Source organism: Vombatus ursinus, unplaced genomic scaffold, assembly GCF_900497805.2.
Source record: "Vombatus ursinus unplaced genomic scaffold, bare-nosed wombat genome assembly UNPS02014798.1, whole genome shotgun sequence".
In the NCBI taxonomy this organism is placed as follows: domain Eukaryota; kingdom Metazoa; phylum Chordata; class Mammalia; order Diprotodontia; family Vombatidae; genus Vombatus; species Vombatus ursinus.
The window spans coordinates 61,340,477-61,360,646 of NW_020954576.1; the positions used below are offsets into that span (position 1 = coordinate 61,340,477).

At 40.7% G+C, this 20,170-nt stretch overlaps 1 protein-coding gene across 7 annotated transcripts in view; it reads right to left on the minus strand.

The window, feature by feature from the left end:
* Nucleotides 1–20,047, minus strand: part of LOC114050137 (signal-induced proliferation-associated 1-like protein 2) — a 257,408-nt gene extending 237,361 nt beyond the window's left edge. For 5 of the 7 annotated variants that reach the window (XM_027871723.1, XM_027871722.1, XM_027871726.1 and 2 more), the window contains exon 1: nucleotides 19,781–20,046. The gene's annotated coding sequence lies outside the window, so the exon portion shown is untranslated. Of the gene's footprint in view, nucleotides 1–19,780 lie in introns of all 7 variants that reach the window. The other 2 variants (XM_027871725.1, XM_027871724.1) reach the window with 2 other exon arrangements.
* Nucleotides 20,048–20,170: the final 123 nt, after the last annotated feature.

Consider the following 20,170-nt stretch of genomic DNA (forward strand, 5'->3'; position numbering starts at 1 on the left):
GAATGCAGAGAAATCAATTATGTGAACTGGTGCAGAGTGAAGTAAGCTGAACAAGACACACGATGACTACAATAATGAAAAGAATAGAACACTAAAAGGAAGACCAGCTGGGAGTAACAAATGAACAGTTGTGGTCCCCAAGAACACATCATCAAAGTACCTTCCTCCTTTTGGAAGGGAGGACGAAGCGGGTGCATGTGTACATAGTTACATAGACTGCCTGATGGGGTCCCTCTCTCCATGGGTTTTATTTAATAGTTTTTCTTTGTTACAATGGAGAGTTCAGTGTAGGGTAGAAGGGGGAGGGAAGAAGAAAAAGGTAGGAATGGCTAGAAAATGATTAATGTCAAAGCAAAAGGCATCCATAACATTTTTTAAAATAACATAAAGCTATCACTATTTTAAGTCTTAAAAACAGGAATTTTTTAAACCAATCACCAAATCCAGGGCTCCAAATTAATGAAAAAAAAAACCAAAAAACAAAAACCTAAAACAAAACAATTAAAGACAATCAACAACCACTACTCAAGCCAAACAACGTTACCAAAATGTGTTTGCTACAACTCCATTTTCCCTAGACAAAATAAAAGAAAAGGAATGATGTGACAGGATACACAAGCAAAGTCTATACGGGAAGCTCAGATGAGAGAACTGCAAATGGTGGAAAAGAGGCTTCAAGGATATATTTGAAAATAACTTGACATTGAAAGTAACTTGACTTAGAGCTGGATGAGACCTCAGCAGCCTTCTAGTCCCTTCATTTTATACATGAAATCACAAAGGTTAAATGACATGCCCACCTCCACCTGAGAAGTAAGCATCAAAGAATGGTTTTGAACCCACGACCCCAAATTCCAGAGCCAGTTCTCTTTGCATAACGAGACAGTCAAGAGTTGCTTGGAATCTGGATTTGAACTCATGTCCCCAAATTTCAGAGTCAGTTGTCTCTGAATAATGAGACAGTCAAGACCTGTCAACAGTCAAGAGCTATTTGGAATGGATGCAAGGCCCAAAGCAATGTTTTTTTACCTCCTGGGTATTCTACTTCTATACAGAAGGGTCCACTTTTAAATCTGTGATCTGATGATAAAATATGGGCTCCCAAGACCATCTGAACCCTGTAGTGACCCTCCCCTTTCTTAGACCATAGTTTAACACTGAAAGCTGGAGAGAGGGGGTGCAAAATAATGTTTTTTTATTAATTCACAGATCAAAAATTTGTCACACCTACTTGTGCATAGAACACTGTATTCCAGCAGATGCTATCACCGTGTGGATTCTATGAAGGTCAAGAAAAGCAGCAGCAGACCAAGGAACCCTTCAACTGAAGGGGTTTGGGGTTGAGAGGAACTTGTTTCTAAAGTAGAACTCAAAGCTGCTCTTTTCATCTAGCTTGTGAATTGTCCAGTACGAAAACTTTGAATGTTAAAATAGGGTTCTTGTCTCTCACTAACACTTTCTGACATCCTTCCCCTTATCTTTTGATTTTTTTCCACTATAAACCTACTTTCAGCTGATAACTGCCTCCTGGGCCTCCTCCCACTCTTTGAGTAGCTATGTGGCCCAGTGAATAGAGGGCCAGGAGCCAGGAAGACCCAAATTCAAATCCAGCCTCAGATACTTAATAGTTGTGTGATCCTGGGCAAGTCAACTAATTGCTGTCTGCCTCAGTTTCTTCATCTGTAAAATGAAGATAATAATAGCACCTACATCCCAGAGTTGTTGAGAGCATCAAATGAGATAATATTTGTAATGTGCTAACATAATGCCTGGCAGATAGTTAAGTGCTATATAAATGTTAGCTATTACCCAAATGTTAGTTATTATTATTATTATTATTATTATCATTATTGACTTCCCTGTCTGGTTACTGATAATGGTTTAGTCTATGAAATTCCTGACTAAGACTTTCACTTGGACTTTACTATTCTCCCTCTCATGCCCTACTCCCGAGGGGGAAATGGGTGAGAAGGTTCATTTAGTGCTATGAACACTGCTCAACCACTACCTTCGCCAAACCCAATGGAGGGACTATAAGGCAGTCTAAGAAGGGCACAACTGAATTTGGCTCCAGTTACTGTCTCATATCCTTATAACTACTATTATTTCACATAATCCTGAAATAATTAGTTTTATAATGAAATCAAACAGGGCAAGCTTATTATAAGCATATGAAAAAAGCTTATAACCAATATACATGTATGACCTTGAATCTCAAATGTGTGCCTTACCATATTTCCTTTGATATTTCCTTGAATCTCAAATATGTACCTTAACATATTTTCTTTGAACAAACAACTCAACGTGATTCAGTCTTTTCACATTAAGTATGTCCACTTATTATGGAAATATCATGTTGGATTACCAGGCATATTTCCTATCCTGCATAAATATTCTCTTCCAGTCAGAAATATTTCATCTATGAAATTTATTAGATTTTTTTGAAGTGATCACATCTTTCACTCTCCCTTCCTGTCATGTAGAATTAACATCATCTGGGTAGGTTTATGATATAGAACCCTTTGCAGATGACAATAGAAAAAATCAGTTTTACTGTATACCTTGCAAAAGAGACAACTTAATCACCACTTAGAAGATGGTGTCAATCAATTCCCTTTGAAGCTGCTTGGTTAATTCAGAAATCATCTAGAGAGGCACAGAGCCTAAACTGATTGAAGATGATATATTTCAGTAGTTTCTGGTAAGCATTGAAGAAAGCAGATAATGTGGTCTATGTGTGATTTGCTTTATGCAATAATTTTGTATAAATCAAAACTTTTATAAAATTTAAATGCATTAAGGAAGTCTGCTTTTTAAAAGCAATCCTGTGGGTAAATCCTTTCATAAGAATCTATTATAAAGTAATCAACTGCCTCCGATTTGTTTTGTAACTTTGGATTTTCCTATCTTTTTTTCTTAAAGGGTAGGTGAGAAGTTGGAACACAGCCTAACTTGAAGCAAAGGAGACCACAATGTTACTTTGGGCTCCATTACTGACAATGTCAATTTCAAAAACAAAACTGAATTAAACTGGCAACTTCCTTATTATCACCAAGCAATGACTAAGAATATATTTATTGATGGGTACAAAAAGCCATTTTTACAGAGTTAAGGAAAAATCAAGTGCTGAGGAAATGAAAACAGGTTTGGAAATCATGATTCAGGTCCTGCCCACCCCCTACTTCGACCTCATATAACACAAACTAAGCTAGGAAGGCAAAAAAAAAAGTGACTAAAAATCACATTCAATGACCTGAGTTAAAATCCTAGCTGTGCCACTTCACCTGTATGATTTCAAACAAATCACTTAGCTTTCAACTTTCTCATTTGTAAGATGTGGAGACTGGACCAGACTTCTCCAGTTCTCTGTAATGCTACATCTATAATTCTGTGCCATAACAGGAGGAATATATGTAGAATCATTTTTTTTTTTCAGGAGTAAATAAGGGATAAGATTGAGGACACTAGAGTGGGAGTGAAAAGCAGGGAGACAACACTAACACTTCAAGACCAGAAGGAATGAGGAAAAGCATCCATATGTTGAGTTAAAAGGCAGAAGAAAATGAGAAGCTTCCTTCCCAGACGGTCTTGGTCTGTCAGAACTAACCTGATAGAGTGATTATCTAGCAGAAACACAGAAACTAAAGGCTGCTGGTTTAACAGGTGTGAATAACCTTTTTCTCTTTCCCTCACTGTGCTCCTTACCCCTTTCCAGCTTTCTTTTGTATATTGTTTTTCCAGTAAGATTGTAAGCTCTCCAGGGTAGACACTGTCTTTCCTTTTCATGTCTATATCCTCCGGGCCTAGCACAGTGCCTCACACATAGGTTCTTAATAAATATTTACTGTCTGACGGAAAGAGAAAAAACATTAACAGTCCCTTCTCTCAAAGCTTACATTCTAACTGGAGAAGGCGATGCCTATAAGAAAGTAGATGGAAAAGCCCAGAAATCCTAAGAGCTCAGTGTTGGAGAGGAGGGCAAGGCCCAGGAGTCTTAGGGTGCATCTGCCAATCAAATGACAGTGTCTGAGAGTCAGAAAGGGGCTGCAGCAAGGCAGATGGTAAGGTCTGAAGGGCCCTAGGACAACATGGCAAGACAAATAGTGTGATGGTTTCCCATCTTATTGGAAGGACTCTATTTGGACAACCCAACATATCACAGAACAGGCATGAGTGACCATGTCCTTTTTCCCATTCCATCAGGTCTGTGACGGAAAGGACAAAGGAAAGGCAAGGGAAGAGGGAGAAGATGACACCTTTAGCTAAAAATAACTGGTAAGACAATGTGGAAACCAACTACAAAATCTCAATGTTAAAACATACAAAAGTTCATCAGGGAGAAGAGGAATCATGCCTTAGACTTCTCTGTAACCGCCACAAGGGCTAACATGCTTTATTTCATTCGCGTAACAAATACCTGAGCGCCTACAGTATACAAAGCACTAAGTTCTTCATTCTGACTGCCATTTCGGGCCCTGTCCCTTTTCCTCTCTGCTTCCTAGAGTACACTTGCCAACTTTACATTCTTTCAGAAATAAACTTCTGCAGCAGGGAGAGAAACACCAAGGATTATCATACTAAGCTGAGATGATGTTTTTAGAAAGTTTCCCATAAGCAGATACACGGAAACAGCAGGCACAGATCACCCAGATTTCATTGTACTAAAATTAGCAGTGAGAGCAAAGAAGTTTAAGTCAGTGATTACGTCAGTTCTCTTTTCAGTTGGCTGAGTGCCAGTTTCAAACAAATCGTCCTGCTTTCTCTAGCATCGAAACAATATTTTGGAAAAGAGCCAGCTAAGCAGTTCAATGAATGTTCAAATTCTAGCTTCACTATTAATGTTTTATAATTCAATGACAAGGTGAACAAAGTCTATACAGGGCTACATCTCCAAGGGTGTTATTTTCTTTGTTGTAAGCACTTATTCTTTTGGTGAGTAAAGTACTGCGAATGAATTATTTTAAATATTTAAATGCATGGAATTTATTTAGGGATTCACATCCAACTCACTTAAACAAAGATTATGCAAATAGAGCAAAGCATAAAGTGCAAAACAAAAATTGTTTTTCTCTTATAGTTTTTATTCTTGGCAGCATCTCAAAAGCCAAAAAATGGTCTCTGTTCAAGTACTGGATAAGACTGCACTTTTCACTCAGTTATCCCAGTACATAACCTGAATTAATCAGCAAATTTGCTAACTCATGACAAATTACAAAATTTCAAATAATTAACAAGTCTTATGATACTGTGATATATGAAACCTTCCAAAAATCTACTTTCAGATGGTAGTAGCTCATGCTATGTTGTGCTGGGGCCATCTTGACTCCTCAGAGCCAATCATTAAATTTTTAGTGAGAATATTCACACCTTAGAAACTGGCACATGCTACAAAATCAGGATTTGATGTATTGTTTTGTTGACTGTCTAGACTTAAGAAAGGAATAGAGAAAATCTCAATAATGCAGATTAAACTTAAAAGTATGTTAGGTATACATCATTTTTTCAGATAGCCCGTTGTTAAATATTTACCAACTCCTCCCTGCCTGCAACCCTGCTGCTAAGGAAGCTACAGCTGGTCTATCACTTAAGCTCAGGAGTCTGGATTGCTGTAAAGCTAAAGTCAAACAGGTGTCCACCCAAAGTCTAGGAAACAATATCATAAGACCCTGAAAAATAGAGGGCAATCAGGCTACCTGAGGAGGTGCTAAACTGTCCCGTTTGAAAATAGGTTAAAGCTTCCACGTGGATCAGTATTGGCATAGAACCTGCAGGTTGGCCATGCACTTACAGCCCAGGTGAAATAGGGAGACTCAGCCTGAAGAAGAGAGGACAGAGAGGTAGAAGGAGAGAGAGAGAGATGGAGGGATAGATAGATAAATTTGTGTTCTATATAAATGTTATATAAGTTATACACATGTATTATATATTACATATGTGTGTTTCCTATCTATAGACAGACAGATGTCATTGAAAAGTTTAAATTATAGCCATGGTGTCAGGATCTTGAGATTGGCACTGATATATGACATATATGTTACATCTTATATATGTGTATTTGAGAGAGAGAGAAAGAAAGAGAAAGAGAGAGAGAGATGGATGGATGGATGCCAGAAAAATTTATCAGGGGTGGAGAATGTTCAGCCTCAAGGCCACATGTGGCCCTCTAGGTCCTCAAGTGTGGCCCCTGAATCCAATGTCAAAGGGCCACACTTGAGGACCTAAAGGGCCACATGTGGCCTCAAGGTCACAGGTTCCCCACCCCTTAGATTATAGCAATAGTCTAGTCATCTAGCATTGTCACCAATATGATATGTTCTGCTTAGCAATTAACTAATAATTCAGTACTGATGTCTCTTCCCTACCATCTTTCTCATTCCCTCTCAGAGTGATATGTACTACCTGGCTCACCACTTGCCCTGTCTTTGTTCACAGATAAGTTAATTCCATTCCAGGCTTGCATTTACATGCACTCCCTCTCTCTCAAACAGGCATACAAACATTCTCTAATGAGGTATAGTGGAAAGAGCATTGGTATGTCTGGAACTCTGTCAAACACACATTAAGGGAGTGGGAAGAGTCTCAGAGTACTTACTCAGCTATGCAGCCCTATGGTTGAATCAGTCATCGAGGACTGTCTGGGAGGCAAAAGCTCCTTCTTACATCCTCCCCCAAAGCTAGAGCACAACATATCAAACACAGTCACAGTATTAATGACATATGGGGGTGGTGGAGACCAAGACATCCCATAAACACCCAGGACCTGCACAGGTCAGTGCTCTGATGGAATCCACACAACAACAAAGGTAAGGAAAGATGATGCTTCATCCAATCTTATCCATTCTCCTCCCCCACACCTGGATTCAGCTATCCTTACTAATGAGAATATTTCCCCAAACCACAGGGCTTTGTGCCCAGCTTAAATTGTATCCCCTGAGCTTAGCACAATGCCTGGCACACAGCAGGCGCTTAATAAATGTTTGAATTGGATTGGAGGTCAGAAGAATTGGGTTGAGGTCTTGATTTTGACACATACTGGCCCCCAATCCTTGAAGAAGTCACTTAAGGAAACTGAAACTTCAAAAGGTTATCTGTAAAATAAGAGGGTTGTGCTAAATGACCTCTACCATCACTTCCAGCTGTGACATTTTATGATTCCAGGGTTCTTTTACTTTCCTCTTTTGCTTGCATTTAATTACACTGGGAAAATCTCTCCTCATTCCATTTATGGATCAAATCTGTTGTAGTCCTCAACAGTGGCTCAAAAGTACAAAAATAGTCCTACTGATAGAAAAAAGCTATAAGCTTTTAAGAAAAAGTAAACAATAAATAAATAAAAGTTTAAAAAATGCCATCCACTTTGACCTTAAAAGTGAAGTCCCCTTTAGAGTTGACACATAAATAACATATATTTCCTCAAAATCCAACATTAAGGATAAATGTAAAAGATCATTCAATTTTACTAGTGTCCCATTAATTACTCATACTGTGACAGCTGAGAGGCAACGTGGAATACTGGATAGAGAGATAGTTTGAAAGCCAAGAAGACCTGGATTCAGGTTCAGTCCCTATCACAGACTGGCTGTGTGACCCTCAGTGAATCACTTAACTTGGCAGAACTCCAGGGCACTTTCTATGACAGCCTGCCTTGGTAGAGGAATTCCTCAAGCAGGAGTTTACTATAGCAATGAAATCACACGTCTCATCCTTCTCTTAGCTGTTTTCTTTCCCAGAGTTTTCATTACAAAGAAGTTTTTCTGCTACATTGAGTTTAGATGACAGAAGCATATCTGTGTACCTACCACAACGTACAGCATTATTTCTATGCTCAAATTTTGGAACATAAGCTTCATAACGTACTTCCTGCAACACCATCATTACTACAATAGGCAAAAGTCATCTGTCACCATCTCTCTTCTCCATGACCAGGTTCTAGAAGAGTCACCAAGATCATCTTAAAAACCACAAAAATTAGATACATACATATATACATACAGAATTATGATTTATTACACAAATTTAAACCTATAGGAACAATCACAAATCCTGAAAGTTGGCATCAGAGCTGAGTTCAAATCCAAGCTCAAGACACTTCCTAGCTGTGAGCCTAGATAAGTCACTTGAAGATCTCTGTGCCTCAGTTACCTTTATGTGTAAAATGGGGATAATAATAGTACCTACCTCCTAAGGTTGTTATGAGGACAAAATAGAATACTTTATAAAGTGCTTGCAAAGACTGAAGTGATATAGATAGATAAGTGTGTGCGTATATATGTACATTGTGTGTATATGTGTGTGTGTATATATATATACACACTACCCATGTATTATTTTATTAGTAGTGGTATTAAGCATCTGTTATGTGCCTGTAGTATACAAATATAAAAGTGAAGCAGTCAGTGACCTCAGGAAACAGTCCTGTGTGTGATTCCTTATTGCTACATTATCACCATATGTTTTTATAAATCAAATTTATATTTATAAGTCAAATATTAAACCACCTTAAATATATAAAGGTAGATACAAAGCTGTATTCAATATGTTTTATAATCCTCAGTTAAAAAGTGATCAACACAATTTCTGCCAAAACATTATCAAGTGCGTTTTTTTTGTTTTGTTTTTTTAATTATCTCGGGCAGAACTTAATTGTTCACAGGCTCTGGAAAAAGACCAGACACACTTACTTTACCAGAATCTTTTTCTATAACACAAGGTCAGGATTTCAAAGGAGTTGGCACCTATCCATTTCTGCCTATACTGTCCTCAACAAAGTCAAATTCAAAGACTGGGCCAGGCTCTGAAAGCTGAGACGTGGACCAAAACCACACCCTCTTGGAAGATGCCTGGCTTGCCCCTTGGCTCACCAGAAGAGCACTGTCTCACATCCTCACACCCCTGTGAGTAGCAGCCTTGAGTTCCTTAAATGCTCTCCAGGTGAGAATTTCCCCGTGCTGGGAAATTAAGGCTATGACTCTTAGAGATCTATCTCAGGATGGAGGAGATCTGCTACTTCTAGTTCTAGAGCAGGGGTGGGGAACCTGCAGCCTCGAAGCCACATGTGGCCCTCTAGTCCTCATGTGCAACCCTTTGACTAAAGTCATCTTCATGAAGTTTGGCTTCAAAGGGCCACACTTGAGGACCTACAGGGGCCACACATGGCCTTGAGGCCCACAGGTTCTCCACCCCTGTTCTAGAGGCTTCTTTATCTCTCCAGGGCCTGCTTCAGAAACACACTCTGCTAGAGTTCCCAGCATTCAGAAGTTCTCAAGATTCAAGCGTCAATGCTGGAGGACAGAGCAGGCAGGAGTTGAAGGGGTAGGGATCAACACCTCCCTCCTCCCTGCAACATACTAGTGACTTGGAAGAATTCCCCAGTGAACAGTGATCAAGAATTTCTTCTTCAAGGTTGCATGAGACCCTGAATACATGTTTACTATTCAAAACAAGTTTAATATCTGATTCTGTCTTCCTCCCTCCCTCTCATTCAGCATACTTAATACGGATGCAACATTTCTAACACCATTGCTGCTTTGTTGTTATTCAGTCGTGTCTGACTCTTCGTGACCACATTTGGAATTTTCTTGACAACGATACTGGAGTGGTTTGCCATTTCCTTCTCCAGCTCATTTTACAGATGAGGAAATTGAGGCAAATTGGGTTAAGCAACCTAGCCAAGGTCACACAGCTGGGAAGTGTCTGGGGCCAGATTTGAACTCAGAGAGATGAGTCTTCCAGACTCCAGGCCGGGAGTTCTATCCACTGTGCCACCTAGCTTCCCCTCTTTCTAACACTGTAGGATCCTAAATACAGAGCTAGAAGATTTATCAGTGGTCCTTAAGTCCAACCTCCCTAATTCACATATAAGGCAACTGAGGCCCAGGGAGTTGAGTGACTTGCAGAAGGTCACACAAGCTGTGTCAGGGGTGAGATGTGACTAGGCCCTATTCTTTCTGCTCATTATTTCGTTAGTGTTGAGCGCTCCCTCTGCTTCCACAAATCACAACGCCTTCATATCTTTTCATCCTGGAGATTCCTGCCCACCATTTCCTCTGACTCTTCTAATATTTGGGGGACTGGGAGACAGGTGGAGGGGGAAGAGAAGAGAACACACCAGTCAACTCAGAACTTACGGTGCCCACTTGGGCAGGACCATCCTCAGTTCCAATCATACATACCCTGGAGGTCTTTTATACCATTCGTCATCATTGGCAATATGTTACCACTTACTTCAATCTAATATTTATCTTTCCATGTAAGTATTGCACCTAATCATACAACACCCTAGTTTCTAGTTTGGAGATTTCTTTACCAGGGGCTTCAATACCATTTTAAGATCAAGTAACAACTAACTTGGAAAATCTTCTCACGACACATTTGCGAGTCCTATGCCAAAAGACTAAACAAGTTATCTTTTCAAATAACTAAGAAAAGACATGAAATAATCAACTGTGGTGGGAAAAAAAGCGGTATGAATGGCTAATTCATAACAAAAACTCAAATGGTGAAAAGAAACTACAGTTATCCCTTCCACATTGCCAGGGTTAGGGGTGTAGTGCTCCGAAGATCTGGAATATCTGTGCAAAGAATTTTGGCCCTCCCTCCATACCAGAGAAGAAGCCTAAATTATTATGGTATTAAAAGATAAAACATACTGATATTATATAATATCATACATATATTTTATGCATTTCTGAGTTTCTAAACTTCTTCTGTGTTGTCTGCTGACCTCTGCCTGTTGTCTATAGCTTCCACAAAACTCCCCAAAAATTCCCATTTAATTTCTTATGCCAACCCTCAACATATCAAAACCACAATGGGGAAAGTCTCAATGTGGAAGGGATGGCTGTATAAAGAGGAACAACAAAACTGTGTACGGTCCATTAAATGAGTGTCAAACTTCACAAGAAATGGCCTATTGTACTTCATACACAAGTATATTACTGATCTACACATCTGGAACGGTTTTTCTATTAACGGTGGTGGATTTATAATGATATTGCCCACGTCTCACATCTGATCCTCACAGCAGACCAATGCCATATATATTAGTAAGACTGTTCACCTAGGTCAGAGAGCCAAGTGTGATGTGCTACCTAATTAAACCACCTGGCAATGCATTTAGGGGCAATGCGGCAGCTCCTGCGGAACACCTGCTGATTTCATGAGCCTTTCTGGGAAGAAATGAAACAAAGCCAGAGGAGGGAAAGTGGGGAGAGGGAAGACAGGTGAAGTGTTTGCCTTTGGAGGACCAGAATGAGATAGCAGCCTTATGTCAATACAGAGATGCTAGAAAAAAAACTACTCTGCTTTAATTAGCTATTTAAAGCATTCATATCAAGCTAGTCTACTGCATACTTTTTTTTTGTTGTTGAACCTTCCTCTTGACTGTAAAAATCTCATAAATTTCATCTTGATTTAGACTTTATTAGTGTTTCATTTATTACTATGAGTGCAATTACTATATTACAGTACTAAGGGCTGCCTTGATTTGGGGAGGAGTGGAGAGGAGGTTCTAATCTAAAGGGGAATTGAATAGTCTTCTAGCACCTGGTAATAAAGAGAAAATTTGGGAGGAGGGAAAGGAAGATGGACTAATGTGACTAAAAGCTCCTTGCTGAAAGTAAGTACGTCTCAAGGCAAAGCAACTAAATTAATCAGCTGAAAATTCTACAGGTTTCACCTCTGAGCTGTTTTCTAAAAGAGAGAGCAAACAAATATAAATTCTGTCTTCTCTTACAACTCCATAGTCTCACAATATATAATCCATATTTTCAGTGGCAAAGTAACACACTGAGAATAATGGAGGAGCAGATTCCATCCAAAGGGACCTATCTTTCTGAAAATGAAGTCTCATTATGAAACAAAGTCTCACTCAAAGATTCTATTAACCAATTAGAATTTGAACTTGAAAAATCCAGACTTCTTAAACAACACCAAGCCAGAGCTGGAAAATTTTTCAGAGTTCAGTGTGGTCAGGTAAATACTTTCTTCTTAAGGGTCCATCAATCCACAAGAGTGTGGAAGGGAGGTTCTCCTGGCAATTCCACAAGGCAGAAACAGAACGAACATAGTTTTACCCCTTAATATGCTTCACCTTAAGCTGCTCCTAATTCTTCCAAAGTAACTAAGTCCAACAATATGCAAAACAAATATGTACACACTAATACTGAGAGGAAGGTAGGAAGAAAGCAATCAGTCACAGTTGTTTCATATGTTTCTGGGAAATTGTGAGCTTTTTGCATGGGACTGATTAAATTTTATGATATAATTGCACTGTCGTATTACTAATGATATATCTTCTTAAAAGACTTTAAAACAGTAAACTTTCTCAAATCCTGATACCTGTGGCAACAAGAGGTGTGAACAAGGTACTAACAAGGCCTAAACCTACAGAAATCAAAGGCATTTTAATTAGGTGTGAGAGGAAGTCTGTTTCAATTGGTTGAAGGACTTGGTTACACTCTATTTATAATTGAGAATTTGAGTTCCTATCTGAAGAGAGGAAAGAGTAGGGACCTCAAGAGCTGAGCCAAAAAGAATCGAAGCAATACCAGAAAGTAAAAATAAAAAGTAGAATCAATCCTGTAGTAGAGAAAAAGAAGATCAAGAAGGGCAACTGGTCCTTACAAGCACCGCAAAGCAAAAGTTTTGTACTAAAGCCTCTGATTATGCTTCTTCCTCAAGGATTGGAAGACATTCCTAATAAAAGTCTACTTTTTGCCCACCTTCCATAACCTTTTAAGTCACTGTTACATACTCGGTTCAATTCTTTACCATTTCTGGTAAACTGATTTTTTTTTCTCAATCATAGAGGCCAAGGGTTAGATAGAAACAAAACTAAATTTTATATTAAGGCAAAGCAACAAACCTCTACCTGAATGTTGGGAATTTTCCTAACTGGGGGCTATGAGCAATGGTGATGGTAGTCTTAATTTTTCATTTAATATAAGCTCCTTCAATCATCAGGGGAAGAAGTATATTGCCCCGAGGTTTAAAAATTGTCTAATTATTTAACAGGGTGTGGCTTCTCCAGATTCAAAAGGGGGAGGGTAGGGAGGAAAAGTCCATAAGGTCACAGGCACACTCCTTAGGACACCCCCCCCACCCCCCACCCCCCCACCCCAAACAAACACACACTCACATGGTTGTTCCAACCACAAAGTAGTTAAATACAAGGTAGTTTGGGAAAGGTGGCCATAGTAGTTGTGGGAAGAATCAATTAATCAACATTCATTAAGTGCCTACTATGTACCAGACAGTGTGCTAAGCTCTGGGGATACAAAAAGAAGCAAAAGACAGTCCCTGCCCTCAAGGAGCTTATGCTGTGATGGGGGAGACAACATGCAAAGCAAGATTTTAAAAGAAGGTGGTATTGGGCTTCCTGCCACATCTCTTCCTATAAAGCAACAGGGAGGAGGGAGCCCGTTCCAATAGCCATGCAGGACAGAGTTGGGAGGTTCAATATCCTGACAGAGAAAACCAGTTTGGCATCAGAGAGGGAGCATGTCCAAAAAGGCTGAAAAGATGACCTGGGACAAGGCTTGTTCAGGGCTTTAAAACCTAATTTGGTGGGGTATATCTTTTATCCTAGAGGTAACATAGGAAATCACTGGAGTTGCCTGAGTTGGGGAGAGACTAATTAGGAGGTTATTACAATAACCAAACATAAGAGAACTTGTACGGCACTGCCACTCAAGGGCCAGGTTAAAAAAAAAAAACTGAACCTGAAAGCTTCATTCTTTCAATGCAGTTTTAACTTTATAACATAAAGCAAAAGAACAGACCTGTTTAAGCAATCCTGCACTGCATTCTTGCCAGGCATTGTACATATTAATTTCAGGACCCCATTTTAAAATGCCATAAATATTTAAACAAAGCCTATATTCAGCTACATTCAACTGACAGCCTTGGTCTGTCTTCTCTTCCACCATTCAGCTTCCATACTGAGGGCAGTCTATGGAAACAACTTATCTAGGGATTTAGTTCAGCTTAATGTGAAATCTCACATTCAGTCGATCCACCACAGAGGAATTCCAGAAGTGGGTCAAATTTGGCTCCTTCAGACTTGAGGCTTTTTTTTTTTTTTGTGATCACAAGTCTATAAATCAAGTTAGGAAAGGGATCAGATGAATTTCTCTCTGAACTTCTGGCATTTCATTTATATCACCTTGTCATCCCTCCTTAAAATGGGGTCCTGGCTGAATCTTATTTTAACTGAAAACCACAGTGTCTGAGTAAGAAATAGGAGAAGAGGAAAAATACAATGGCTGTAATTCTCATGAATTACCAAACCAAATATCAATCTAAATCAAAGTCCGTAGCAAGAGGGAAGAATTAAGAGTAACCTCATCAGCCAGACCCAAAGGCCTAGCCCTATCGTAACAAGTGTTATATAGACTCAGAAAGTCTGGTGTTCAAATCCCACCTCAGACAGCAGGTGGATGACACTGGGCAAATCACTTTCATTCTGTGACCCTCAATTTCCTCATCTGTAAAAAATGGGAAATTTTTAGCTAACATTTCTACAGCACTCAAGGCTTGCAAAGCACTTCATTTTATCCTCACAACAATCCTGGGGGATAAGTGCAACTCCTATCCCCATTCTGCAGTAGAGGAAACTGAAGCAGACTGAGTTTAAATGATTTGCCCAGGGTCACAGAGCTAATTAGTGTCTGAGGTGAGATTTGAACTCAGATCTTCTCGAATCTAAATCAGGTGTTCTATACACTGTATCACCTAGCTGCCTCTTACAAGCAGGTGATCATAAGAACCTCACAGGGTTCTTTTGACCATCAAAGAAGACAATTTATGTGAAGTACTATCTAAAAGTTAATACGTTCTTTCTCATACTTCAATACTTTGATGCATTTCACAGACTCAAGCAGAGTTACAAGGGACACCTTAATGGAAATGTAGCTTAACCCCCAACCATGGTAGAGGGCAAAGACCGCTGGTTCTAGAGTCAGAAGCTGGATTCAGATTCTGCCTTCCAGGGGTGTGACCGTGGGCAAGTCAGGCAACCTCCTTGGGTTGGAAAATGTAAAATGATGGGGTTGAAGTAGGTGAAGCCCATAGTCTCTTTCCACTCTCAGTCTATGAGCTTATGCATCCTATTGAGGTACTGAGAGACAGTGACTTGCCCAAAGAGCACTAGTCTCAGATCTCAGACCTCCTCCTCATAGCTAACACTCATATGGCCTTTCCCAATCCCTCTTAATTCTGGTGCCTTCCCTCAGTTGATTATTTCCTCCTTATCCTCTATATAGCTTGTCTGTACACAATGGTTTGCATGTTGTCTCTCTCATCAGACTGTAAACTCCTTGAGGGCAGGGACTGTCTTTTGCCTTTCTTTGTATCCCCAGTGCTTAGTACTGTGCCTGGCACATGGTAGGCACTTAATACCATTTATCTGAGGTTTGCAAAGTATTTTACATATATTATAACATTATAGAGACCAGTGATTGGCTTCCCACTCTTCCACACAAGCAAGAATACTGTTATCTGCTATGAAGAGTTAGACTCTTTTTATAAAGTTTAATGTTACAAGGCCATCAGTACTGTACTTCAATTTTATCTAGATTCCTAATAAGTAACTAGAAAATACCACAATAGTGTCCTCACTTCTCTTCTAATATAAATATTCAAATGCAAAAAAATAGAAAAGAAAAGAAAAATTGATCCAAGTCCAAAGTCCTGAAGCATCTCTTGGCTTGCAAGGAAGTAAAGTTCCTGAACACAATGCCAGATATTCAAGAATCACGAGGGAGTCTGAATACATTTACACTCACTATGTTTTCCCAAAACATGTAATAAAGACAACCCTCTTTAAACCAGTCTTGCTTACCGAACCAACCAGAGGCCTTTGAAGCCAGTTCTGATTACCAAACAGTGCCAGCCCCCCTTCCAGTGAAGTTCACTACTATCTCCTCCACTTCCATGAACAGGCAGATTTCCTAAGTGAGTCACTGGCTTCACTTCCCTTACCCTGAGGCTCAGGTGAGATGAGCTCAAGGAGGACAGGTGTTGACAAAACTCTGATTCAGTAAGAAGGAGCCCTCCCAAACAGGTCCCATTTACCACTTCTAGTGTTTTAGAAACATCCAATAGAACTACAACATGGAGGCCGAGCTACCCTTGCTCTGGACACAAGGTATGATCTTTGTTCCAAGTGACTTGCCATTTTCTGGAAACTTCTAGGCCCTTATACTCCCATCCCCCTACCCCCCACTTCACTTCAGCTGAGACTTCCCAGGCCAACACCTAGCATCTCCATGCCTGTGACGTCATTAATGGGAAACCAATCTCAAGAGCCCTCAGCTAGAACTGCACTCCCTTCCCTCACCCACCGCCCTCAAAAAACCCAGGTCTTGAGGCCCCAGGAGTGTGAAAAGACAACTAGGTTTCTGAAGACACCCAGTCCTACTTTTTTGAAGATGCGGTGCACCCAGGGTCCACTATTCTGGATGTATCCTTCCCTAGGAACCCTGCATTCCTTCCCCCTTCCTCCATTCTCCTGTCACTGAGATGCTTTACTTTTAGACCCTCCACTTCAGACCTTGCATGCAGATGCTTAATAAATGTTTTTTGAACTAAGCCTCCTCATGTTAAAGTGAAAACCCACTATAGCAAAAGCCTAAGTTCCATAACTACTTTCAAGGACTGGGATAATTACTGCAATGTCCACTATGGCTGAGCCATAACCTGGACTTGCCCCTGCTAAAATCTGATCTTCTTCAGGAAGCCTTTCCCAATTCTTCTTAATGCTGGTGCCTTCTCTCAGTTGATTATTTCCTCCTTATCCTGAATACAGCTTGGCTGTACATAAAGGTTTGCATGTTGTCTCTCCCGTCAGACTGTAAACTCCTTGAGGGCAGGAGCTGTCTTGCTTTTCTTTGTATCCCCGGTGATTAGTACAGTGCTTGGCACACAGTCTATGCACATACTGACTGGATTATACAGACTATAAACATAAAACTGCAAATTGAAAATTAGATTCTTTTAAAAAGCTGGCAAGGCCCTCAGACATTAAGTTCAACCCACTCATTTTGCAGATGAGGAAACTGAGGTAAACAGAGTTAAATAACTTGCCCAGGGTCACAGAGCAAGCAAGTGCCTGAGGCCAGAATTGAACTCAGGAAGATGAGTCTTCCAGACTCCAGACCTAGCCCTCTAACCCCTGTGACAAAGGTTCAAATACTACCTCTGATATCTATATGACCTTGGGCCTCTGTTTCTTCATCTGAAAACTGAAGAGCCGGGACTAGACAGTCTTTCCAGGTCTAGTTCTCTGATCCTATTAAGTCTCATTTATGACATAAACTTTTAAGCTGCTGATTACCTTGTCTAAGGCTTTCACTCATTTCTTATCCAAGTTAGGCTCACTTCATCCATAGGTGGTTTGTGGGAACTGATAAAAATCTAGGCCTGTTTTGCTCCTTACTTCACACAGATGCTACGCAGTTTTGTTTCAGTTACTAAAAGCATCTCTATACACATAATCCCTGACCAAAATCAAAATGTTTGTTAAACTGGCCTTCAGTCTAACAAGTAAATATGTCTTTATGTTACATCTATGCATTTCAGTACCTACTAAATCTATCTCTTAGGCACAACAAAGCTAAACAAAATTCAGAAAAATAGCTTGGGTTTTGCTTTAGGCAACTAATATTTCAAAACAGTAACAACAGGACAGCCTATCTCTGCCTAAATGCCCATTTATAATTCACTGTATAATTCAAAAAGGGGGAGCAATTTTCAAAATAAAAGTCAAAGTATCACTCAGAGAGACTAAAAGCAAAATACCTCCATCCCCAATATTTATCATACCAAAATCTCTTCCAGATCAGACTCCCTGAGAACAGTATAAGCTATTTATATGCAAAACTCAAGGACTGCAGTTTCCCATGAACAAACAAAGCTACCCAACAGAGTTCACCTTTCTAATCCTTTCCAATAACCACATCAAGCAGTCAACTCAAACTGATTTTTTTTCTGCCAGAAAAAAGAATACTATTTACTACCTCTATCTCCCAAATAGAATTTCCTTAAATAGAAACACTAAAAATCCTAAACTATATTAAACATCTTACTAAATATGGTGCCCAAGTTTCCTCTTACCATTTTTAAAGGATGATAAGGATGCCTGAGATCACATTTTGACCTCTCAAAGACATTAGCCTAGACAGTATAAATATGTCACATCAAGCAACAGTGTTCTCATGATTCCTTCCCAACAAATTAGAAGAATTGGGAAATGAACACTAGGCAGCAGTCACAGGCAACTCTGAAACCACATTCAGCAAATGACTGATATAAGAAAGCCATCTAGTGTTAATGTCAAGAAATGAAAATTTCGAACAAAAGAGCAAAGAGACAAAATTCGGACAAATATTGTCAAACTTTGTAAGCAAACCAACACCTATTACTAATTTTTTACAAGTCTTCCCTACCAATAAGAAACACTGAATTAAAAGGTAATGTTCTGAGTTCAGTTTCAGCAAAATGTGATTTCCCTGCTAAGTATTCACTGGCCCATTTGGCTTATAAAATATTCATATCTGGGGTAGTCATCTTGGATAACATTAACAGAGACAGGTTAATGTTGACAAATCTCAGCCAAAGAGGAATAAAGGCAAATAATCTTCACCCAGGAAGCCTCCCAATCATAGTTACAAGGAATCGAAGTTGATTCTCTTTGAATGGACAAGAATTCTAGAAATGAATGAATGTACAATGGCAGTATTCCCGAAGATACATGGATTAAGGTCCTACCTACCTTTTAAAATGTAATTAAGACATGAACAAGAGCAAAGGCACCAGGAGGGAGTGGCAACGCACGGGAAGGGTGAGAACACCGGAGACAGGGAGGAGGAAAGTGCGCACTGACTACACATAAGCCTTAAATTCTTGTATTCTGGGGGCACCTACTCTGTGCGAAGCAGAGGGGGGTTGGGATCCCTATGGATACAAAGTGCCCTCCTTCTCTCGCCCAGTACCAGACGTCTTTGAAAGGAAACAAACATTCAGTAAGTTAACAGAGTAACCCGAAAGTGACAAGAAAGATAAAAAAGAAATCTGCCCATTTTTTTTTAAAGATGGCAAAGAGATTTCGTGTGAAGGCAAATAGATTTACCCAGTAGATGTCACCCACAAAGGGATCACCTTTCTCTCAGTAACTTCAGAGAAAATTAAAACTGCTGCTGCTGCTTTATTATAATAGATTTGCAAGAAAGCATTAGGAATGGCTAAGGTGCAGCCACTCTGCGGTGAAAGAGGGGCGCGGGGTGGGGGGGGGGCGCAATTGCAAACGCAGCTTGTCTTGCTGCCCGCAGGGGGTCTGCGCGCAGACATCCCTTCGGCAGACACAACACTAACTCACAGCAAGCTCTGCATTTGCACTCTTGGTCCCCCGGCACAGTTGCGCCTTCGCTCCCCAGCTCCCCAGGACCGTCAGGAGCGGGGTTCTTTTCCACCCTCAACAGCCCAATCCCCCATTTTCAACTAAAAAAGACCCACCCCACTTCTTCGTGCAACCCCCATTCACCCTTTCTACAATGCAAAACCCCTTAAGGAAGGGCCACCCCCGGGTAGATCTCCGGGATGCGCTCCCCGCTCCCAGAAACCCCACGGACACTTCTACTGGATCACAACAAGGAATTTTTCTTCTCCCCCCCCCCACCGATCTTCTCCACCAGCACCGCACAGATTCGCACCAGAAAAGAAAAAAGGATGCTTTGCTCTCCAAACGCAAGAGTAGGGGTTTGCAGACGCGCTCCTTCCATACCTGCTACAGCCCCGGAGCGAAACAAGGCTGCTGCTGCTGCTCCCGCTGCCTTTCTCCCGGGTTCCCCATCTCCTCCGAGGCTCCGGCTCGGGCTCCAGCCCCGGCTCCCCCCAGCACACACACTCCTCCTCCCCGCCAGACCCTGCGGCGGGGGGAGGAGGTCCGCGGGACAGGACCCGACTGGAGGCAGCGCTGCACCGAGCCCCGCTCTCCTCCCGCGCCTCTCAGAGTTGCAATTGCTGCCTCGCTCTCCCTAGGGTCGGGGGAGCCAGTGCTGCGATTGCAGTCAGCGCCTAGGTTCTCCTCAGCTGTCCGATGAAGGAGAAGAGAGGGGAGGGTGCGCGCACACAACTCCTCCTCCTCCTCCTCCTCCTCCTCCTCCTCCGCCGC